Genomic DNA, 6193 nt, shown 5'->3' on the forward strand with positions numbered 1-6193 from the left:
GGACCGCGAGATCGTGACCTGGCTGAAGTCGGACGCTTAACCGACTGCGCCACCCAGGCGCCCCCCCAGTCTATCTTTTTAAATCATGAACTCTAGTCTCCAGGATTGTCCTTGAACAACCCATTTTGCAAATTTGGATGCTGGGGAAGGAACACTGGTCAGGATAGATGGGGTTATGATGCAGTAACTCCAAAATCTCAGTGGTTCAAAACAACAAAAGTTTATTTCTCATTCATGCAAGGTCCTTTGAAATGTCAGGGCTCCTTTCTAGGGCACCTGTCCCCCATGCAATGACTCAGCTTTATTCCTCCATATCAACACATGTCCCCTCGATATTGGCAAGGGACAAGAATGTGGAAAATCACACACCAGCTCTTAAAGGTTTCCCTCCAGAAGTGACATATTTCACTTTTCATTGGCAAAACCAGTCACGTCGCATGATGGCTTTTAAATACATCTACAAATTCATGGACACTGCCATCTCCAAAAGGTGGAGTCTAATTTCCCTTCCCTTGCAGGTGACTAGAGTAGGCGTCTTGATGCTGACATGGGGAACGTTGTAGAGGCTGTGCTGTGTGACTTTCGAGGCTAGGTATCTTATCCCATTTGGGCTGCGAGAACAAGTTAGCCCAGGCTGGGAGCCTTCAAAACAACAGAAATCGATTGCCCACAGATCTGGAGGCTGGACATCTGAGATCTAAGTGCCAACATGGTTGGATGAGGGCCCTCTTCCAGGTCACAGTCTTCTCACTGTGTCCTCACATGGCGGAAGTGGGAAGGGAGCTCCCTGGGGTCTCTTTCATAAGGGCACTAATCCCATTCATGAGGGTTCCCCCATCATGTCCTAAGCACCTGCCAAGGTTCTACCTCCAAAGACAACACTGAGGGTTAGGTTTCAACATAGGAATTTTAAGGAGACATAACATTCGGTCTAGAGCAAATGATTGAGCGATATTTCTGAACTTAAAAAAAAATGTTAATGCAACATAAACTATAGGTATAATGATATCACTGGGGTCAATCTGACCTTAAGTCATTGAAGTATACCAGATCCAACTGCCCAAGAATGGTCCTGTCACTTTACATGTACATAGAAAGAAATATAAATTTCTCTACTTCTTTCACTCTTTTTTTTAAGGTGGTTAAAAGACGCATAACATTAAATTTACCATCTGAACCATTTTTAAGTATACAGTTTGGTAATGTGAAGTATAGTCACCTTATGGTGAAACAGATCTCCAGAACTTTTTCATCTGAAAAAAAAAAAAAGGTCATTTCAAACTCTTTACCCCTTAAACAAAAACTCCCATTTGCCTCCTTTTCCCGGCCCCAGCTTCCCACCATGAACCACCACTTCATTCTCCGTTTCTATGAATTTGACTACTGTAGATACTTCTTATAAGTAGAACCAAACAGCATTTGTCTTTTTGTGACTGGCTTATTTCACGTAGCACAATGACCTCAAGGTTCATTCATGTTGTAGCATGTGATGGCACTTCCTTTGTTTTGAAGGCTGAATGATATTCCGGTGTATGTATAGACAACATTTTGTTTACCTATTCATCCACCAACGGACATTTGGATTGCTCCCACCTTTTGGCTGTTGTGAATAGTGCCGTGAACATGGCTACGCAAATACCTCTTCTGGACCCTGCTTTCAAAAGTATGGGATCCAGTGGAATGACTAGACCATATGGTGGCTCTAGTTTTTATTTTTTGAGGAAACTTCAAACTGTTTTCTGTTGTGGTTGTGCCATTTCGCAATCTCGCCAACAGCGCCCAAGAGTTCTGGTGTCTCTACACTCTTACTAACACGTTATTTTCTGTGTTTTCAATAGTAGCCATCCCAACGGGTGGGAGGTTTTATTTCATTGTGCTTTGAATTTACATTTTGTTTACCCACTCTTAAACAATAAAAAGTCCTTTGGTCCGTTTCAGCTCCAAAGGACAATCTCATTTTAGCAAATATGGTAGGCAGAATAGCACCCCTAACACAAAAGATACCTTAATCCCCGGAACCTATGGATATGTTTTGTTACAAGGGAGAATTAAGGTTTCTGGTCACCTTCCCTGACGTCCCCAGACAGAGGCTGGGAGGACATGAAAGGGGCAGGAGAGACCATCCTTACCAAAGGCAGATATGGAACGATGTTTGCATCTTCTGGGTGAGGCAGTTTCCCAGTGATGATTCCTTCTCTTCAACAGCACTTTGCGGACTCCTCCCCAAAGTCACTCCCTGGGGACCCTGGGGCCATTCTGGTCTCTGGCCAAGTGCTTCTCATCCGATCTTCATCCTCTGTTGCCAGGGATACCTTCCAGCCTCTTTTTGCTGATGGCCTTTGTCCTTTGGCAAGAAGCCTTCAAAGATAAGTGTTTTACAACAACCCCAAGGCCAGATCCTTCCACAAGTCCTCTTGGCTCATAAGAACACTCTGGCATCCCACAGGGGCATCTGGGCGGCTCAACTGGTTAAGTGTCCAATTCCTGGTTTCGGCTCAGGTCGTGATTTCACAGTTCATGGGTTCAAGCCCCACATCAGGCTCTGTGTGATTGGTGAGAAGCCTGCTTTGGCTTCCCTCTCACTCCCTCTCTCTCTGCCCTTCTCCCACTTGCTCTCTCTCAAACAAACAAACAAAAAAAACCACTCTGGCATCCTTTACCCTCCCCCGTCAGGGGTAAATGTGCAGTTTTCTCTCCATCGCACATGCATCTTTGCTTGGCCATCAACAGGGCAGTTCTAGCCATAGCCATTGACCTTCTCAGAGAAAAAAAATGCTTAAAAATTCATTAATATAGCTGCTTATACCGTCTTGAACTTCTTCTAAACAATGGCCAGGATCCATTCAACATTTTCTTATGGTGAGTATTATGAACCATTTTTCTGTTCTTGCCTTTAGAGACTTTGCCCAAGTTCATTCTTAGTTAGCCAATATATGTATGAACCAGCAATAATTTCATGCATTAATAATACACTTGTAGTCATGATAAATACAATGTTCATGAGAAATTAGGAATCAATCTTGAGATGATTCGCCTCTTATCCTTAAGTAGGTTATTTTCATAGAGCTATTTGCAAAGTGTGTGTTCTCTGAACATTTCCCCCAAACTGGTACCCTTTCTGACTTTAAATTCAATATCATTGCACCATTTCCATAGAGGCAAGGGACACATTACCAGAACTCCCCATTAATTACAAGTGGCTTTAACTACCTCTTCCTCTCTCCTCTTCCCTTCCACATCTTACCCAAGTTTAAGTTTCTCTAATGGGTGCAAAGGATTTTTGCACCATGAAAAAGATTACTGCTGATGTCATCTGACCTCAACTATCATTCTAAAAACCAGTTTAGACAACTTTACAATCCAAGACCAGGATATTGAGACCAAAATGACCTTACAAATTCTTAGTAATTAGTTCTTTGTAGATCACCTCTTAAGGAAAGCACAAGAAGCTAATAACAGTTGTTGACTCTTAGAAGAGAACAGGGGATCTGGAAAAAAAAAGGGGAGGAGAAGAACTTACATTTCTCTAAGTGTCATTTTTAACCTTTTGAGTTTTGTACTATATAGTCCCAACTCAATTTTTTTTTTAATTTTGAAAATAGTAATTTGCATTTGAAAGTATAAAACTACTTTTCTAACAATGTTGTAAGTAAAAGTCACCTTTTTATATAATAAAATAGTTTTTGGGGCACCTGGGTGACTCGGTTGGGTGTCTGACTTTGGCTCAGGGCATGATCTCATGGTTCCTGAGTTTGAGCCCCACGTTGGGCTCTGTGCAGACAGCTTGGAGCCCGGAGCCTGCTTCGGACTCTGTGTCTCCCTTTCTCTCCCCACCCCTGCTCGTGCTCTATGTCTCTCTCTCTCTCTCAAAAATAAACAGTAAACAAAATTTAAAAAAAAATAGTTTTAGAAGTTTTAAGACTAATAAGATTTCATTCATATTAAGATTAATAGATTTCATTATGGGGAATCTAAAAAACAAAATAAACAAACAAACAAAACAAACAGACTCTTAAATACAGAGAACAAACGTGGTTGCCAGAGGGAGGTGGGTCAGGGAATGGGTGAAACGGGTGAAGGGGATTAAAAGGTACAAACTTCCAGTTATAAAATAAGTAAGACACAGAAATGAAAAGGACAGCATAGAGAATATAGTCAATAATATTGTAATATTGCTTTATGATGACAGATGGTGACAACACTTAGCATGGTGAGCACTGGATAATGCGTAGGATTGTCAGACGAGTATACTGGACACCTAAAAACAATATAACATTGCATGTTTACTATAGTTCAATAAAAAAAAATACCCCCAAAAAGAGGGAAAAAAAGAAAAGTCTGAAGAATAAATTTGTGTATATTAGATCTAGGACTTATAATTGAGCTAACTTTGGTAACTTTTTTGAGTTTTTATTGCACTCTCAGCTCCCAAATTGTTTAATATTTCAGCAAAAACAAAGAGACAGCTTGGGTTTCGTGGGGAGGGAGTTTATAAAAAGGGCATGTTTTACTGACCACATGAGTCCATTACATCACTTGTGAAAAGCCTGCCATCTACCAGGCACCGTGTTGGGTGCCAGGACACGAAGGTACTCAGCCATGGCAATCTCTGCTGCCCCGAAGACACTTGCATATTGCAGAAGAGAAGCTCAGGCTTTGAAATCCCAGAGTTGAGGATGGAAGAAGAGAGAAGGCAGACTGAACATCCAGAGAAGGAGGAGTTGGAGCCAAAATGGAGTCTAGACATGATACAGAAGCCACTAGAAGCTGAAAACAGGGTGGGGGGATCTCAGGATGGGAGAGGGTAGTCAAAGCAATGGATGAAAAAGAGGCTCTTTTCCAGAAGGCAGGTGTCCACACACAAAGCAAAGTGGAGAACTAAGGCCCAGATTTCCCAAGCAATTGGTCCACCTCTCAACAGCAATAAAATCGTCACCTTTGGCCAAGTCATATAAATGGCAAATCTGAAAGGGAAGTTCCTGACCTAAGCTCCTGCAAGACTTTTCTAAGCTTCAGCTTTTCTCATTTGTAAATCAGGAATAATAATACCTACATATACCTGTTACGAGAATTTGACATTTAATTGACATTTAATATATATATTATTTAATATATATATTATTTGACATTTTATATATATATATATATATATATATATAATTAGGTGCCCCTAAATATATATATATAATGTCAAATTATATATATATATATATATATATATATATATAATGGTTTGGATTGTGCCAGGAGCATAATAGTTGCTCAATAGTGATATGCTCAATAGTGAGCAACTATGGTTGCTCAATAGTGAGCAACTATTTTGCTTCTGTCGTTATCACCTGTAAATAAAACTAAATGTCATAACGGTGGATCCCGTGGAAGCACTCTTTCAGTTCTCGGTTCACCCCCATTTGGGGACAACGTCCTGTACTGTAACTTCCTGTTCCTGTGAAACTAGGAACTACATTTCCCAGACTTCTTTACTCTTAGGGTCTGGAGGCCAGATGGGTTCCACCAGTTAGAGACAATCACTTGAGATTTGAAAGACGGAAGGAGGTGGAGGCCATCTGCCAGCTGCTCTTTCTTTTGGAAATTCACTATATTAAGGGGAGGTCTCGGGTGGGGGCGGGGGGCAGTGGTGGAAGCAGCTGCTTGATCTCCAGATCGCGGCTGCAATGGTTTTCTCTTGACGCCAACAAGTGGTGGCTCCTGATTTCCCCTCCCCCAGTCCTGCCAGAGACTTTGTAAGCATCTAATTCCTGTATTAAATCCCAGCCTACAGTGATGATTCTTGTTTCCACAACTGAATCCTGACTTGCTTAGAAGTGGATGTTTCATCTAAAGAAATCTCATATGTAAACTCCTGTGAAAGAGTTTGTTTTGTGCTGCTGCCTCAAAATGGCTTAGGTTCAAGTCATGAGTTAATTGCCATGTTTAAAGCAGCTCAATGTTCTTCTCGATGCCGATGCCGTTCCCTTTGAGAACTGTTAACATTATACAATTAAAGTGTTCTGGGATCTTGAACGGTTAACTCCAAATATCACATCGAAAGGCAGAGTATAGTTTTGTAACGATTATAACCCATCCGTTATCTTTCTTTATACTTTATTTGGTTGAAAGGAAAATGGTCCCTGAAATAATTTTGCCTCCTAATAGCCATTCTTCCTTCCTGTCTTAGTATCAAGAACCCCAG

The 6193-nt window shown here is 41.1% G+C and overlaps 1 long non-coding RNA gene across 1 annotated transcript; it reads right to left on the bottom strand.

Moving 5' to 3' along the window:
• Positions 1-204: 204 nt before the first annotated feature.
• LOC125173616 (uncharacterized) lies at positions 205-3786 on the bottom strand. Its single transcript, XR_007155093.1, has 2 exons — positions 2130-3786; positions 205-1253 (listed from the first exon to the last, which is right to left on the bottom strand). It is a non-coding gene; the product is annotated as an uncharacterized LOC125173616 (long non-coding RNA).
• Between the last annotated feature and the right edge of the window lie 2407 nt (positions 3787-6193).

This window comes from Prionailurus viverrinus, chromosome C1, assembly GCF_022837055.1.
Source record: "Prionailurus viverrinus isolate Anna chromosome C1, UM_Priviv_1.0, whole genome shotgun sequence".
NCBI lineage: Eukaryota > Metazoa > Chordata > Mammalia > Carnivora > Felidae > Prionailurus > Prionailurus viverrinus.